The 19,410-nt window shown below is 36.4% G+C and overlaps 1 protein-coding gene across 9 annotated transcripts in view; it reads right to left on the reverse strand.

The window, feature by feature from the left end:
- The window catches only part of PHKA1 (phosphorylase kinase regulatory subunit alpha 1), a 140,684-nt gene that overhangs the window by 58,104 nt on the left and 63,170 nt on the right, over nucleotides 1-19,410 (reverse strand). The window lies entirely within an intron of this gene.

Raw genomic sequence — 19,410 nt, forward strand, 5'->3', positions numbered from 1 at the left:
AGTCTGGCTAGAGTTTTATCAACTTCATTAGTTTTTCTTCATTAGTTTTTTCAAATAACCAGCTTCTGGTTTCATTAATCTGTTCTTTTTTTTTTTTTTTTTAGTTTCTGTATCATTTATTTCTGCTCTAATCATTATTTCCTCCCTCCTTCTGGCTTTAGGCTTTGTTTGTTGTTCTTTTTCTAGCTCCTTTAGGTGTAAGGTTAGGTTATTTTTTTGAGATTTTTCTTGTTTTTTTTTTTAATTTATTTACTTATTTGACAGAGCACAAGCAGCAGGCAGAGGGAGAGGGAGAAACAGACTCCCCACTGAGCAGGGAGTCCAATATGGGGCTCAATCCCAAAGCCCTGAGGTTATGACCTGAGCCAAAAGCAGACGCTTAACCAACTGAGCTGTCCCCAAAGGAAAAAGTTTTAAGTAGTGGCTCTTAACAGTAGCTATTTCAAGCAGGTTGAATTTTAGGAGATTCTTTTCTCTTTCCTTTTTTTTTAATAATAATATTTTTTATTATATTATGTTAGTCACCATACAGTACATCCCTAGTTTTTGATGTAAAGTTCCATGATTCATTACTTGCGTATAACACCCAGTGCACCGTGCAATACATGCCCTCCTTAATACCCATCACCGGCCTATCCCATTCCCCCACCCCCTTCCCCTCTGAAGCCCTCAGTTTGTATCCCAGAGTCCATAGTCTCTCATGTTTCATTCCCCCTTCTGTTCACCCTCCCTTTCTTTATCCCTTTCTTCTCCTACCGATCTTCCTACTTCTTATGTTCCATAAATGAGTGAAACCATATGATAAGTCTTTCTCTGCTTGACTTATTTCACTTAGCATTATCTCCTCCAGTGCCGTCCATGTTGCAGCAAATGTTGAGAATTCGTTCTTTCTGATAGCTGAGTAATATTCCATTGTATATATGGACCACAGCTTCTTAATCCAGTCATCTGTTGAAGGGCATCTCGGCTCCTTCCATGATTTGGCTATTGTGGACAATGCAGCTATGAACATTGGGGTGCATATGGCCCTTCTCTTTACTACGTCTGTATCTTTGGGGTAAACACCCAGTAGTGCAATGGCTGGGTCATAGGGTAGTTCAATTTTTAACTTTTTAAGGGACCTCCACACTGTTTTCCAGAGTGGCTGTACCGACTTGCATTCCCACCAACAATGTAGGAGGGATCCCCTTTGAGATTCTTCTTGTTTCTTGAGATAGGTCTGTGTTGTTATAAACTTCCCTCTTTGATATGCTTTTGCTGCATCCCAAAGGTTTTGGACCATTGTGTTTTCATCTTCATTTGTTACCATATATTTTTAAATTTCTTCTTTTATTTCCTGGTTAACCCATTCATTGTTTAGTAGCATGTTATTTAACCTCTCTGTATTTGTGGTCTTTCCAGATTTTTTTCCTGTTTTTGACTTCTAGTTTCATAGCATTGTGGTCACAAAAGGTGCAGGTATGACTTCAATCTTCTTGTATTTGTTAGGGCCTGTTTTGTGGTCTGTTATGTGATCAATTCTGAAGAATGTTCCATTTGCACTTGAAAAGAATGTTTATTCTGCTTTTTTAGGATGGAATGTTCTGAATAGATAGGTTAAGTCCATCTGGACCAGTGTGTCATTCAAAGCCATTTTTTCCTTGCAGATTTTGTTTAGATGCTCTATCCATTGATGTAGATGGGGTGTAAAATTCCCCTACTATTATTATATTATCAATGAGTTATTTTATGCTTATTATTAAATATTTTATATATTTTGCTGAACTTACGTTGGGTGTATAAATATTTATAATTTTTATATCCTATTGTTGGATTTTCCCTTTATTATTTTATAGCACCCTTCTTTGTCTCTTCTTAGTGTGTTTATTAAAGTCTAGTTTGTCTGATACAAGTATTAGTACTCTGGCTTTCTTTTGACATCCATTTGCATGATAAATATTTCTCCATCCCTTCACTTTCATTCTGCAGGTGTCTGTAGGTCTAAAATGTATCTCTTGTAGGCAGCATACAGATGGGTTTTGTTTTTTTTAATCCATTCTGACACTCTATGTCTTTTGATTGGAGTATTTGGTGCATTTACATTCACAGTAATTATTGATAGATATGTATTTAGTGCCATCTTATTACTTGTTTTGGTTGTTTCTGTAGATTTTCTCTGATCCTCTCTTGTCTTTTTTTCTTGTGTTGCTGATTTTCTTTAGTGATATATTTGGATTTCTTTCTCTGTATTCTTTACATTTATGAGTGGTCTTTGATATATGGTTACCATTAGGTTTGTATATAAACTCTTCTGCAAATAGCACTCTATAGTAAGTTGATGTTCAATTAAGTTTGAACCCATTCTTCTCTGCTCCCCACATTTTAGGTCTAAGTTATTATATTTTATATCCTTTTTAAAGTGAGTTCCTTGAATGATTTTTTACAGAAATATTCATTTTTACTGCTTTTTTGTTTCCTGCCTTTATACTGTCACTTTTAGTCTCTCCTTTTCACTCAAAGAGTCCCCTTTTAATATTTCTTGCAGGGCTGGTTTAGTAGTCATGAACTTCTTTAGTTTTTGTTTGTCTGGGAAACTCTCTCTCCTTCTATTCTGAATGTTAGCCTTGCTGGATAGAGGATTCTTGGCTGCAGATTTTTCCCATGCAGCACTTTGGATACATCACACAATTCCCTACTGGCTTGCCAAATTTCTGTTGAGAAATCTTTAGCTAGTGTTATGGGTCTTCCCTTATAAATTAAGGACTTCTTTTGTCTTGTTGCTTTTAAGGTTTTTGTTTATCACTGTACTTTGCAAATTTAATTACAATACGGTTTGGCGTTGGCCTGCTTTGGTTGATTTTTTTGATGGGAGTTCTCTGTGCCTCCTGGATCTGGATGTCTGTTTCCTTCCCCAGATTAGGGAAATTTTCAGCTATTATTTCCTCATATAAATTTTCTGCCCTCATTTCTCTCTCCTTCTGGGACTCCTATTGACATGAATGCTATTACATTGGATGCTGTCACTGAATTCCCTAAGTCTATTCTCATGTTCCATCATTCTTCTTTGTCTCTTTTGTTTGACTTGTCTTCCATTATTTTTATTCTATGTCACTAATTTATTCCTCTGTTTCTTCCAGGCTGCTGTTCATTGCATTAAGACTTTCCAATCTCATTTATTGCATTCTTCATCTCTGATTGATTCTTTTTAACTCTTTAACCTGGTGGTAAGGGTCTGACTGGTGTCTTCCATTCTTTTCTCAAGCCCAGTGAATATCCTTATGATCGTTGCATTAAATTCTCTAACAGGCATGTTACTTCTATCTGCTTCACTTAGATCTCTGACCATGGTCTTATCTTGTTCTTTCATTTTGGACAAATTCCTCCATTTTTGCATTTTGTCTATGTCTCTGACTTCTCTGTTTTAGAAAAGCCAGTTATGTCTTCTGCTCATGAGAGTAATGGTCTTATGAAGAAGAAGTCCTGTAGTGCTCAGGGCCTGGTGCTTCAGGGAGTGCCTCCAGTGTGTGTTGCATGTGCTCTGCTATTTTGTTTTGCTCTGTCCTTCTGGCTTGTCATCTGCAGAGGATTTCCTTGCCATCTGTGGACATTGTTTCCTCCCTGGATTGAATGTGGTGAGTTTTAACTAGGTGTGCTCTAGTCTGCTTGTGAAATGAGACCTGACACCACTTCCACGAGAACTGAGGCCCTGCAAAACTGTTTGGAATGTGTGGTACAGGCAGTCTTTTGTGATGGTCTTCTGGGAAAGGGGCTACCTGTGCTGGGACAGAGGCAAGCGTGGCTGAGAAAGGCATATTCCACTATAGTGCAAGGGGGTGGGGCTTAGTGTAAGCAAGTTAAGTATCCAGTGTCTGCACTTGGCTGCTTCCAGCTAGTGGCTCTGTGTTTATGCTGAAGAGCAGAGGAGGGCAATGGCGCCAGCCAGATCCTTTGTTCCTGGACAGATTTCTCCATGAATGTTGTTTTTCAGGGACACTCAAGAAGAGCAAATAATGCCCCCACTGTGTGCTGCAGGCAATGTTCACATCACTATTTCCATGGTGCATTCCCCTGGGTTGTTTGCCTGCCTTCTCTCCAGGAGCAGCACAGTGCTCTCTGGGGTCTATTCCAGCCTAGCCTGCTGACCCTTAAAACTCCAGGCTTCAAGCTCTGCTAGTTGTAAGAACTCATGAAATTCAGCTGTTCTAGCTTTCCAAGCCAGTGGCTATGGGGAAACATTCTCCTTGTGCATTCCCTTGCATGCTCTGCTCCCTCTCACCCTTCTCCAAGACTATGGCTCCTTCCATTCTGCAGCACCCAGGATCTGTTTTCCTCCTAAACCACATCTCCACATTTCCTACCTTCTTCAAAGTGGCCTCTTCACTTCTTTTAGTTGTGGAGTTTGTTTTGTCAGTCTTCAGGTTGATTTCTAGGGTATTTAGGATGATTTTATAGTGATATAGTTGTATTTGTGGGATGAGGTGAGCCTAGGGTCCTCCTACTCTGCTGCCATCTTCCTCTCTTCTATCTTCTTTATCTATTCATTTACCAATGGACAAGTGGCACAAGTGGACATGTATCACTTTGAATTAGTGTTTTCCTATTTTTTGAGTATATACCCAGTAGTGTGATTACTGGATCATAGGGTAGTTTTATTTTTAATTTTTTGAGGGTCCTCCATACTACTTTCCACTGGTGGTTGTACCAGTTTGCATTCCCACCAACAGTGCGCAAGGGTTCCTTTTTCTCCACATCCTAACAGTTTTTGTTTCTTCTGTTGTTGATTTTAGCTATTCTGACAGGTGTGAGGTGAGAGCTCATTGTAATTTTGATTTACATTTCCTTGATGGGAACTGACGATGAACATCTTTTCATGTGCCTGCTGGCCATGTGTAAGTCTTCTTTGGACAAATGTCTATTTATGTCTTCTGTCCATTTTTAAATTATTTGTTGTTTTGGTGTTAAGTTTATCAGTTCCTTATATATTTTGCTTACTAACCTGTTATCAGATGTGTCATTTGCAAATATCTTCTCCCATTCCATAGGTTGCCTTTTGTCGATTGTTTCCTTTGCTGTGTAGAAGCTTATTATTTTGATGTAGTCCCAATAGTTTATGTTTGCTTTAGTTTCCCTTGCCTCAGGAGACGGCTTTATTTGCTTTTTTAACTTTTTTTTTTCATCATAAGTGTACACTATAATCCCCATCACCTATTTGATCCATCACCCCACTGACCTCTACTATGGTAACCATCAGTGTGTTCTCTGTAGTTAAGAGTCTGTTTTTTGGTTTATCTATCTGTTGTTTTCTCCTTGCTTATTTGTTTTGTTTCTTAAATGCCACATGAGTGAAATCATATGGAATTTGTCTTTCTCTGACTTATTTCACTTAGCATTACACTCTCTAGCTCATCCATTTCACAAGTGGCAAGATTTCATCTTTTTATGGCTGAATAATATTCCAGTGTGTGTGTGTGTGTGTGTGTGTGTGATATATCACTTGTTCTTTATCCATTCATCTATCAATGGACACATGGGCTGCTTCCATAGTTGGACTATCATAGATAATACTGCAATAAAAATATGGGTTCATGTATTGTTTTGAATTAGTGTTTTTGTATTCTTTGTGTAAATACCCAGTAGGGTAATTCCTGGATAATAGGGCAGTTCTATTTTTAAGTTTTTTGAGGAACCTCCATTCTGTTTTCCACAGTGGCTGCACAACAGTTTGCATTCCCACCAATAGTGCAAGAGGGTTCCTTTTTCTCCACATCCTTGCCAACACCTGTTTCTTTCGTTGATTTTAGCCATTCTGACAGGTGTGAGGTGATATCTCATTGTAGTTTTGGTTTGCATTTCCCTGATGATAGGTGATGTTGAGCATCATTTTAAGTATCCTTTAACAGTCTGGATGTCTTCTTTGGAGAAATGTTTATGTGTTCTTCCCATTTTTAAATTGGATTATTTGTTTTTTGGGTGTTGAGTTGTATCAGTTCTTCATATATTTTTGATACTAACCCTTTATTGGATATGTCATTTGTAAATATCTTTTCTCTCATTCAGTAAGTTGCCTTTTAGTTTTGTTCATTGTTTCCTTCACTGTGCAAAAACCTTTTATTTTGATATACCTTTTATTTTTGCTTTTATCTCCCTCGCCTCAAGAGACATATCTAGAAAAGTACTGCGATGGCTGATGTCAAAGAAATTATTGTCTGTATTCTCTTCTAGGATTTTTATGGTTTGCAGTCTCACATTTATGCCTTTAATCCATTTTGAGTTTGTTTTTGGGTATGGTGTAAGAACGTGGCTGAGATTCATTCTTTTGCATGTAGCTATGCAGTTTTCCCAGCACCACTTATTGTACAGACTGTCTTTTTCCCATTTCCTTCTTTGTCAAAGATTAATTGACCATGCAATTGTGGGTTTATTTCTGAGTTTTTTATTCTATTCTATTGATCCATGAGTCTGTTTTTATGCCAGTACCATACTGTTTTAATTACTACCCCTTTGTAATATAACTTTAAGTCTGGAATTATGATATCTCCAGTTTTGTTTTTCTTTTTCAAGATTGCTTTGGTATTCGAGGCCTTTTCTGGTTCCATACAATTTTAGAATTGTTCCAGTTTTGTGCAAAATGCTGTTGGCATTTTGACAAGGATTGCACCAAATCTACAGATTGCTTTGGGTAGTGTAAACATTTTAACATTTGTTCTACAATCCATGAGCATGGAATATCTTTCCATTTATTTGTGTTGTCTTAAATTTATTTCATCATTAAATTTATGTCATCATTTTCAGAGTATGGGTCTTTCACCTCTTTGGTTAAGTTTAGTCATAGATAGTTTATTGTTTTTGGTGCAACTTTAAATGGGATTGTTTCCTTCATTTTACTTTCTGCTGCTTCATTATTAATGTATAGGAATGAACAGATTCCTGTACATTGATTTTGTTTCCTGAGACTTGACCAAATTGATTTATGGGCTCTAGCGGTGTTATGGTGGAATCTTTAGGGTTTTCTATATATAGTATCATGTCATCTGCAAATTGTGAGAATTTTACTTCTTTACTGATTGGGATGAATTTTATTTCTCTTTGTTCTCTGACTGCTGACCTTAGGGGAAAACTCTCATTTTTTCCCCACTGAGTATGATGTTGGCTGTGAGTTTTTCATATAAGGCCCTTATTATGTTGAGGTATGTCCCTCGGAACCCATGTTGCAGAGAGGTTTTTTAAAATATCATAAATTGATGTTGTACCTTGCCAAATCCTTTTTCTGCATCTATTGAAATGATCTTATGGTTTTCATCCTTTCTTTTATTGATGTGATGTATCATGTGATTGTTTTGTGAATATAAAACCACCTTGCATTCTGGGAATAAATTCTGCGTGATCATTCTCTATGATTTTTAATGTTTTGTTGGATTTGGTTTGCTAATATTTTGTTGAGGAGCTTTGCACATGTATTTATGAGAGTTATTGACCTATAGTTCTCTTTTTTGTGGTGTCTTCATATTGCTTTGCTTTAGTGATACTAGCCTCGTGGAATGAATTTGGAAGTTTTCCTTCCTCTTCTATTTTTTTTTTGAGTAGTTTGAGATGAATATATGTTAACTCTTCTTCAAATGTTTGGTAGAATTTTTTTGTGAAGCCCTCTGGTCCTGGACTTTTATTTTTTTGGGAGGAGATTTTTGACTACTGATTCAATTTTATTCCTGGTAATTGGTTTGTTCAAAGTTTCTATTTCTTTCTGCTTCAGTTTTGGTAGGTTATATGCTTCTAGGAATTTATCCACTTCCTCTAAGTTGTGCAATTTGTTGGCATATAGTTTTTCATAATATTCTCTTATACTCCTTTTCATTTCTGTGGTGTCAGTTATTTCTCCTGTTTAATTTCTGATTTTGTTTATTTGGGTCCTCTCTCTCTCTTTTGATAAGTCTGGCTAGAGGTTTATTAATTTTGTTGATCTTTTCAAAGAACAAGCTCCTGGTTTCATTGATCTGTGCCATTGTGGTTTTTTTTTTTGTTTCTATATCATTTCTATCTGCTCTTATCTTTATTATTTCCTTCCTTTTGCTGGGTCTGTGTTTTGTTTGTTCTTTCTTTTCTAGCTCCTTTCAGTGTAAGGATAGGTTGTTCATTTGATTTTTTTTTTTGCTTCTTGAGGTGGGCTTGTATTGCTATAAACTTTCTTCTTGGAACCACTTTTGCTGTATCCCAAATATTTTGGACCACTGTGCTTTCATTTTCATTTGTTTCTATGTACTTATATTTTATTTCTTCTTTTATTTCCTGATTGACTCATTCATTGTCTAGTAGCATTTTTTTTAACCTCCACGTATTTGTGTTCTTTCCTGATTTTTTCTTGTGACTTCTACTTTCATAGCATTGTGTTCAGAAAAGTTGCATGGTATGATTTCTATCTTTTTGGATTTGTTGAAATTTGTTTTGTAGCCTAATATGCGATCTATTCTGGGGAATGTTCCATGTACACTTGAAAAGAATGTGTATTCTGCTGTTTTAGAATGGAATGTTCTGAAAACATCTGTTAAATCCATACGGTCCAGAGTGTCATTCAAAGCCACTGTTTCCTTGTTGATTTCTGTTTGGATAATATGTGCATCAATGTAAGTGGAATGGCAAAATTCCCTACTATTATTGTATTACCATTGATTATTTCCTTTATGTTTGTTATTAATAGTTTTATGTATTTGGGTGCTCCCATGTTCAGTGCATAAATATTTACAATTGTTATACAGTCTTATTGGATTGTCCTCTTTATTAATATATATTGTCCTTCTGAGTCTCTTGTTACAGTCTTTGTTTTAAATTCTATTTTGTCTGATATAAGTATTGTTGCCCTGGCTTTCTTTTGACAACCATTTGCACAATAAATGTTTCTCTATCCCCTCACTTTCAATCTGCAGGTGTCTTTAGGTCTGAAAGGAGTCTCTTTTGGCAGGATATAGAGGGGTCTTGTTTTTTTTAATCCACTCAGTTACCCCATGTCTTCTGACTGGAGCATTTAATCCATTTACATTCATAGTAATCATTCTTAGATATGTATTTATTGCCATTTTGTTACTTGTTTTGTGGTTGTTTTTGTAGTTTTTCTCTGATCCTTTCTTCTTTTGCTCTCTTTCATGATTTCACTGATTTTTACAGAAATACTTACCTTATGGGGTTTCCCTTGCAATTGTTTTACTCTCTTTTGCCGCTTTCAAAATTCTTTATCACTACATTTTTGCTATTTTAATTTTTATGTGTCTTGGTGTGGACCTCCCAGGGTTGTTTTTTGTGGGGATCTCTGTGCTTCCTATATGTGGATGTTTCCTACAGATTAGGGAGGTTTTCAGCGACTATTTCTTCAAATAAATTTTCTACCTCCTTTTCTCTCTCTTCTGGAATCCCTATAATGTGAACGTTTCTTATGCTTGATGGCCATTACCGAGTTTCCTAAGAGTATTCTCAGTATGTATAATTTTCCTTCCTCTCTTTTTGCTCAGCTTGGTTACTTTCCATTACTCTGTCTTCTAGGTCGTTAATTCCTTCCTCGACTTCCTCTAGCCTGCTATTTATTCCATCAAGTGTATTTTTAATGTATTTATTGTGTTCTTGATGTCTGATTGGTTTTTTTTAATCTTTGTGTTAAGGGTCTCCCTGATATCCTCCATTCTTTTTTTAAGTCCAGTGAGTATCTTTATGATTATTAATTTAAGTTCCCTATCAGTCATATTACTTATATCCATTTCACTAAGGTCTCTTGCTATGATTTGGTCCTGTTTTTTCATTTGGGACATATATCTCTGTTTCTTCATTTTGTCTACCCCCGCATCTGTTTCTCTGTGTTAGGAAGGTCAGCTACTTCTGTTGCTCTTGCTAATAACAGCCTTGAAGAAGAGGTCCCGTAGTGTCCTGCAGTGCAGTGTCATAAGGTAAGTATTTCTGTAAAAATCAGTCGAGGATTAATAAAATAAAAGGATGTAAAATATGACACCATATACCTAAAATGGGGGAGGGAAGGAATAAAGAATGGGTTCAAACTTAATGATCAACTTAATATAGACTGCTATATGCAGAAGATGTTATATGTAAACCTAATGGTAACCACAAATCCAAAACCAGTGATAGATTAGCAAAGAATAAAGAGAAAAGAATCCAAGTATATCACTAAAGAAAGGGCCTGGCACTTCATAGAGTGTCTCCTATGTGTGTTGCTAGTGCTCTGCTCTTGGAACTTGGCCTCTTTTTCCCTTTAGCCCAGTTTTCTCCAGAGGCTCTGTTTGCCTATTTTGGGCAGGCAGTGTTTGGTCCCCAGCAGGGATAGGGTGTGTTTTAACAAGATGTATGGTGGTCTGCTTGTGAAACAGGACCTGCCCCCACTGCTGCCTTAACTGAGGTCCCACAAAACGCGTGGGTCAAGAGATGTGGTGTTTGCAGGATTTGTGCTGGTCTGGGTGAAGGGGTCCACATCATGGGGACCAAGGCCAGCATGACTGGGAAGGGTAGATATGCTGACACATTGGGGAAGGGGCCGATGCAAGCAAATTAGGTAACAAGTGTCAGTACTGTGTTGATTTCCACAGGTAGCCACTGTTTATGCTGGGTGGGGGAGTGAAATAGCACCTGCCAGCTTGTGTTCCTGGAAGGGTCTCCCCATTGATCCCTGTCTCTCCAGGCCACACTTTGAGATAAGCAAATCACTCTCCACCCCATCTGCCCCTGGCATTTTTCAAATTGCTGGTTCTATGCTGTATCAGCATGGGCTGTTTGTAGTGCCGTCTCTTTGGGGGGGGGGACTCAGCTTCCTAATGCCTTTGGGGCTTTCCCAGAAACAAGCCCGCCAATTTTTAAAATTCCAGGCTTTAAGTCCCACTGGTTTTAGGAACTCCTGAAATTCGACCCCTCTCACTTTCAACGGTAAATGTTATGGGGATTCATCCTCCCTGTTTGTATGCTCCCCAGTATGAAAATCTGTTTCTTGCCCTTCTCCACACCATTGGCTCTCTCCTCACCACATGTGGTCATGGTCTGCCTTCACCTAAGCCATATCTTTCCTCTTCATACTTCTGCAATGTGGCCTCTTCTCTACCTTTAGATGTGGAGTTTGGCCTGCTAGCCTTCAGATCATTTTCTGGGTTATTTATGCCGATATGAGTGTTATCCAGTTGCATCCATGGATGAGGTGAGCTTAGGGTTCTCCTACTTCATTACCTTCCGAGCCAACCTAAATCTTACAAATTTTTACAGGATTTCCATTTGTTCTGTTTATTCCTTTATTTTCCTCACTTCCTTTTGGATTAAGCACAATTTTTATTACATCATTTCACCTCCATCAGTTTACAAGCACTCTTTCATTACTCCTTTGATGGTTACTCCAGAACAGCTCTTCTCAACCAGATTCCACCAGAGTATTATGCTCTAATTTTTAAGGTATTGATTGTAATATATTAACTTACCTTCTTTGTATTTAAAATGGAACTAGTATGTGCAACCCTTGGGGGGAACTGAAAAACCCCATTTTCTGTAGTTTAATTTTGTCATGGAACCCTGCTTGAGAAAAGCTGCCCCAGAGATTAAAACATGCATCCTTGATTCATTAGAGTGTATCTTAAATTTGTACTTTTACTACTCCCTGAATAATGCTAGAATCTTACAACACTAACTCCATTCATATTCTGTCTGCCATCCCACCCCCTTTTTTTTTTGCCACTTTGGTCATTTATTTCACCTGTACTTTTATTTTGTCCACAAAGCACTGTTATTAGTGTTGCTTTAAACAGTCACTAGTCTTTTATATTTACAATTTCTTTTTTTCTTTATTCATTCCTGCATTCCTATGCTTCTTTCTGCGGTCATTTCTTTTTTTTTTTTTTTTTTTTTTGGCCTAAAGAACTCCCTTTAGCATTTCTTTTACTATGAGTCTGCTAGTGATACATTTTCAATTTTTGCTTATCTGAACATAACTTTATATTGTTTTTATTTCTTCTTTTTAAAGATTATTTATTTATCTATTTGAGAGAGGGACAGAGAGAGAGAGAGAGCATGTGCAGGGGAGAGGAGCAGAGGAAGAGGGAGAAGCAGACTCCCCACTGAGCAGGGAGCCCAACATGGGGCTTGATCTCAGGACTCTGAGATCATGACCTGAACCAAAGGCAGACACTTAACCAACTGAGCCACCCAGGTGCCCAATATCATTTTTATTTCTAAAGGATATTTTCACTGGATATAAAATTCTAGTCTGGCCATTATTTTCTCCCAGTAATTAAGAGGTGTCATTTATTGTCCTGTGGAACTCGTTGGTTTGTTTAAAAGTAAGCTATACGTTTGATCATTGTCCCTTTGAAAGTAATGTATCTTTTCTTAACTTCTGGCTTTCATTTATTTGGTTTCCTAGCATATCTTATTATATATTTCCAATGCTGAACACATTGTATGAAGAACTGCAGAGGCTCCGGATGATATTATTTTCTTCCAGAGGCGATTTCGTTTATTTTGGCAGGCAGATACACTACAAGCAGATCACTTTAGTCCAATCAGTGACTGAGAAGATTGTGTTTTAGGCTTTCCAAGAACTGGTCTATTTGTGATTTGCCTTTACTTTTAGGGTGTAGTTCACCCTCAGGGACTCAACTGAAAACCTGGAGTGCTTATCACAGCTTCTTCCACATAGAAAGGTCCTGAAATAAAATTTTTGTTTTCCTAGCAGTGAGACTTTATACTTCATTTTTTGGCCTCTCATCCCATGCAAGCACGACTTAAGAATCAGCAAATGCCTTAAAGGGAAACTGCACAGAGAATAAAGAATGGTGCTTACTTTTCTGAGGTTCTCTTCTCTTCAGGGTTTGGTTTCTCAAGTTCTGGCCATCTTAATTATTTTCTAATGCTCTCATTTACCTTTATTTTTTAAATATAGCCGTTGCATTTGTTCTTAGTATGAGTCTGATACAATTTCACAGCTGGAAGCTGAAAGTCTACCTTATTCTTTTTAACTATGGCACAACATATCATAATTCAACCATTCTCGTTCATACATATTAGGTTGGTTCTAACTGTTGTTTTGCCATTATAAATTATGTTGTAATGAACAGCTTTGTACATATATCCTTCTGTACTTGTATGAGTATTATATAGGATAGATTCCTATAAGTAAGGTTGTTAGTCAGAGATGTATGTATTAAAATTTTTTTATAGGTAATGCCAAATTGTGTCTGATTTACACTACTACCAAGAGTGCTTAAAGTGTCCATTTCTCCACATATTCACCAGCACTGGATATTATCAATCTTCACTTTTGTAAAATTGATGGGAAAAAGGTTTTTATTTCATTGTTGTTTTAGCTTACATTTCCCCAATTATTAAAGAGGCTGAAGCTTGACAACTTAAAAAGTGTAGTCCTATGAACGGAGAAACTGTGACCAACAGCACCAAAAATTAACATACACACACATATATGTATTAGTGAGTCTATATATGTACAGTAAATGATTAAGGTGACATTTCAAAACGGTGTTTATATGAACTATTCAATCAATAATGCTGAAAAGACTGGCTAAGTATTTGGCAAACAAGTTATGATTCTTACATCATAAGATAAACTAAAATTAAAATTCTAGACTAAGAGCTAAATGTAAAATTGTAACTATAAAGAACTAAGAAAATACAGTGAAAATGTATCTGACCTAAGGATGAATCTATCTTTCTAACCATAACAGCAAAGAAACCAAAAAGGAGACAATTTTACTATGTAAAAATGTAAAACTTTTATATATCAAAATGAAATACAAAATTAAAAGGTAAATAATAAAATAGCAAAATATTGCAACAACATGTGGAAGACAAAGTATTAGCATTCCTAATATATAAAAAATCTTGTCTAAAGCAGTAAGACAATTTTCCAGTAGAAAAACGGAAAAGAATATATATAAATAATTTACAAAATAAAGAGAAAAAAGTCTAATTTATAAAAGCAGTTTATCATTTATGTCTAAAAAATCAAAATCATGCTAACACAGATATTAAAATAGTGTTGTAGGAGATTATTCAAGAAAATATAATAGGGCTCATCATATATTATTATGTTGCAAAGTACAAATAGCAAAGACTGTCCTTTCTGACACCATTTTTCTAAAAACAAGTGTGTATTTATTTTATAAAAAATGATTGGAAGCAAATACTCCAAAACAAAAATAGTGGCTTCCTATGAGTTTTAGAATTATAGGTGACTTTCATCTTTCTCCTTTGTGCTTTTCTCTACTTTCCAGTTCCCTGCATTCAACATGTACATATCAATTTGTAATCATAACTTACTACTTATGAAAACCAAAGAGAATGAGAATAGCACACATTTATTCAAATGAAACTGGGAGATAAATTTACAATTCCTGAAGAAATGAGAGATATATCTGATAAAATGAATGTATTTGATATTCAAAAATTTGCACAAAGGCAAGAAAATAATTATCTAAAAGAAAGTTACAGAACAGAAAATATATACATTACAAACTTCATTGATAAAAGCTTACCATAAGGTATACTTAAAGAATTGATAAATATATATGAAAATGTGCAGATCCTGCTAGATATGCGAGCCATAGGAAACACAATTTCAAAAAAAAAAAGTAAAGCAAAAGTGAAGAAATGCAAACCCTCACCAGGAATTAAAGAAAGGCAATTAAAATAGTAAGTGTAGTAAAACTGTCCATACTCTTTTATCCAGAATTCCTTTTCTGAGAATATACTCCAAAGAAACAGAAGTATACATATGAAAGCCTATACAAAGGCATTCATAGAATGACAAAAACTTTGGAAACAATTGAAGTGCCCAATAATTAGGGAATAATTATTTTAATTTGATAGAATAATATATAGTTCTTTCAATATGTAAAAATACTCACATGAAAGAATAAATGAAAAAAACACAAGTTAATACACACACACTGTAACTATAAATGTGTCTATGTACAGAGATTAGAAAAGAATTAGAATTATATGAAGATTTAAGTTGAATATTTATGAAGTTCTTATGTTCCTAAAGTCGATTAATCTCATACTTTTTAAAAACAGACTTATTTATTTATTTATTTATTTGTTTATTTTAAAGAGAGCAAGTGAGTGGGCATTGGTGAGCGAGGGGAGGGGCAAAGGGAGAGGGAGCAGGAGAGAACGAGACTCACCCATGAACATGGAGCCCAATGGGGCTCCATCCCGGAACCATGAGATCATGACTTGAGCTGAAACCAAGAGTTGGATGCTTAACTGACTGAGCCACCCAGGCATCCCAATTAATCTCACACTTTAAAAATTTTTAAAAAATATGTTATGGTACTGAAATACATGAATTACAATGTCTGAGGTGAGGCAGACATTCCTATTTAGTTAACATATATACACGAACACATCTGGTGAAGAAATCCCCCCCCCTCTTTTTTGGTGGTATTACAGTTGTCACTCGATGTATGCTTAAAGCAATTTTGTAATTGTGAAATTGTTGCTACGATTAAAGTTTGAAGATTCAGAGAAGGGAGAATGAACCACGAGAGACTAGGGACTCTGGGAAACAAACTGAGGGCTTTGGGGGGTTGGGGGAATGGGATAGGCCGGTGATGGGTATTAAGGAGGGCACGTATTGCATGGTGCACTGGGTGTTATATGCAAGTAATGAATCATGGAACTTCACATAAAAAACTAGGGATGTACTGTATGGTGATTAACATAATATAATAAAAAATATTATTAAAAAAAAGTTTGAAGATTCAATCATTTGATAAGTTATCAAATCACACTTTTTGTGACTTTCCCAGACAAATCTATCCTCTTTCTCCTGTGCTTTGTATGTAACATCACTACTATAGCATTTATAAGATTGTACTATAATTAGCTGGTTACATGTCTATGTCACCCACAGCATCTAGCCCAGTGCCTGTTACATAATAAGTGAACAACAGATTGTATGAAAGAATAAATGAATAAAGCAAACAAAGGAACATATTTGGAAAGTAAATGCAGCTTGTTACTAGAGTCCCTGTAATGGTTAATCACTCATTATACTCAACACCCATCAGTCTTCATTACCTTTGACTAGGAAATAATAAATTAGAGGCCCTAAACAAAGTGTAAGCTTTGAAAAAGCAATCAGTAAGGAGTTTGCTTCAATTTGTTGGAAAAATGTGATGTGATGCAGGTCGATTCCAAGAATGATGGTCCAGTGCTTGGAAATGACCTATATCCTAATAAGATTATGCTGAATTTAGAACAATAAACGTGAAGGAGGAAAGGGTAAAATTAGCCTATCATCTTCCGAGTGAGAACCAGAGAGAATCAGGTCAAAGGCACCAGTAGGACTTACATGAACTCCAAACCATAAAGACTTCTAAGAGGGGCAAAGAAGGTAACTAGAAAATCAACTAATACTTGTTCCTGGGATACGATTTGGGCTAGAGAAATACTTTCCTTATGTCAACAGATTTAGTGGACTGGTATCTGGAAACCAGGAGCACATTACAGTCTGAAACTAGAGGGAATGGCCAAGAAGATAAAAAAACAGGAAGCAGATTCTGGGAAGGACTAAAATACCCATCCCATCTTATAAAGAATCAACCCAAATTAATCTCTGAAGTTTCAGAGTGTTGACTTGGAATTTATCTTGGATAGAGTTGAGTAAGTGAGGGGAATCAGGGGCTCGGTATTTTGTAATAGTAAAGCTAAGCTGTGGCTCGATTCAGAAATTAATTAGGATCTGAGATCTACATTCAATAAACTTGTTAATTTCCATGCATTTGTATTTTAGTTTCCCATTTTTTTAAAGTAAAGTTTCTTTAGAAAATTTCAACTTTGCACTTGAATTAAAAAGAAAAGGAATTTTGTACATTATAGCTAGGAAGGAAGAAGGGGGAAATCTGCATATTCCTAAAGTCAGATGTAATATTAATAGCTCTGGGAGTTAAGGCCCTTTTGGCATAAAATATGAGTGCTTAGGAGAGACAAAGAAAAGTCACCTCTGACTGTTGGTCCTTTCCTCCTTGGTTGATTCCATCTCAATTGAGATCTACATAACTGCTGTAGAAACTTGAGTGCCTGAAGTAGGTGTTAGTAAAAAGGGAAGGAGACTGGTTTTGAGCTGGACAAGATTTGGCTTGGCTGTAATTACTAATAGATCATTCTTGGTGAAGAAGAAAAGTACACACACACATATATACAAAGAAAGTACACACACACACACACACATATACACAAAGGAGGCTTTGGGTTTATAAGTGACAATCCATTGTCTAGGATATAATCTTTATTTATAAATTTGCCCTTTTGTGGCTTGATTTAAGACTGTATTAATTTCTAACTGGTGCTATAACAAATTACTACAAACTTAGTGTCTTAAAATAACACTAAAGTAACACTTTAAATAACATTTAAACTCTTACAGCTCTGAAAGTCTTAAACACTTAAAATAACATTTAAACTCTTACAGCTCTGAAAGTCCAAAGTCCAAAATAGGCCTCATGGGTGTTATAAGGTAAAATCAAAATGTCAGCAGGGCTGGATCCTCTGGAGGCTTGAGAGGAGACTCTGAGATCTCAGAATCTCCTTGCCTATTCCAACTTCTAGAGGATAAGGCTAGTAGCCTTAACACTTCACTCTCTTGCTTCTGTCCTCACATCTCCTACTTTTATAGGTGGATCTCCCTTTGGCTCCCTCTTATAAATAGGACACTTGTGATTACATTTAGGGCCCACCTGGATAATCCGGACTAATTCTCCCATCTCAATCTCTAATTTATATCACACCTGTAAATTCCCTTTTGCTATATATGGTAACATTCACAGGTTCCAGAGATTAGGGTCTGGATATCTTTGGGGACCATATTTTAGCCTTCCATAGTCCATCCTCTGTCCCCTAAAGATTCCTATCCCTCCCACTTACAAAGTACATTCATCCCATCCTAACATTCTGCAAACTCTCAACACATTACAACATCAACTGAAGCCCAAAATCTCTTCTAAATTTCATTATTTATAAAGCCCCAAATCTCATCAGCTAAATCAGGTATGGGTGAGCATACAGGTATGATACACCCTGAGGCAAAATTCCTGTCCATCTGTGGACTTTGAAACTAGAAAACAAGTTATATTCTCTAAAAATACAGGCGTAGAATATAAATTATAGACATTCTTATTCCAAAAGGGAGAAAATGGAAGGAAGGAGTCAGCAGCCCCGAACAGTTTTAAAATTCCCACTAAGCAAACTCCACTAGGTTTCAAGGCATGGTAGTAATTCTTTGTGGTTTGAGGTTCTGCCCTCTGGGCCCAAGGCACCTCCCTTGAAGTCATCCTTCCTTTTTCTTGAAGAACAGCACTTGCTCACAGCTTAGTAGCTCTATCAGCCTGCTTCCTGGCTACAGAACTTTGGGAGTCCAATATCATTCTCTAATCTTGTCCTCTCTCTGTCCCTTTCAGTCCAATTTCACAGTGTTTCTGCATGTATAACATTCTCAAAAACTTTGTGGGTATTGCATATATGTCATGGGGGTTCATGCCATTAGACAAGAGGGTCCTCCCCAAGATCTTTCCTGGATAATCATACCTCTATTCCTAGACTCTGCTAATATGGTTGAGGGAATACGTGAGTCACAGCCTTATCTCTTCAAAGAGCCCACTGTATGGATGAATACACCAATCTTTTGATTTTTCTGAAGCACTAGGAGAAGGTTGTCCAGCCATATCCTTGACCTTTTTTCCCAGAGCATGTTTTCCTGACAGTAAATCTCCTAATTTTATCATCTTTTCCAATCTAAGAATTTCATCAAGCCTGATTCCTTTTTGCTTAACTGTTCTTCTCTCAATTATCTTTTTTCCTTTTGCATTTTGCTATAAGCAGCAAGAAAAAAAAAAGAAACCAGGCCATGATTTCAACACTTTGCTTGAAAATCTCCTCAGCTAAATATCCAAGTTCATAATTTATAGTTGTGTTTTAAACAAAACACAGGACACAATTCAGCTAACAATCCTTCTGTCACTATACAACAAGGATCCTTTTCCTCAAGTTTGCAATAACATGTTCCTAATTCTTTCTGAGCCCTCACTGGCCATGCCTTTAGCATCCCTAGTTCTACCAACAGTTTGTTTAAAGCAGTATAGACTGTTTCTATCATGTGACTCAAAATTCTTCCAGCCTCTATCCATTACCTGATTCCAAAGCCACTTGCACATTTTTTTAAGGTATTGGTTACAGAATTATCCCACTTCTTAGTACCAGAATCTGTATTACTTTCCCATTCCTGCTGTTAACAAAGTACCACAAACTAAATGGCTTAAAACAACACATAATTATTCTCTTACATTTCTGGAGGTCAGAAGCCCAAACTGAGTCTTTCAGGATGAAAAACAAAATCAAGGAGTCGACAGGGCTAGTTTCTTTTGGAATCTCCAGGAGAGAATCAGTTCC

Source organism: Ailuropoda melanoleuca, chromosome X (genome assembly GCF_002007445.2).
Source record: "Ailuropoda melanoleuca isolate Jingjing chromosome X, ASM200744v2, whole genome shotgun sequence".
NCBI classification, from domain to species: Eukaryota; Metazoa; Chordata; class Mammalia; order Carnivora; family Ursidae; genus Ailuropoda; species Ailuropoda melanoleuca.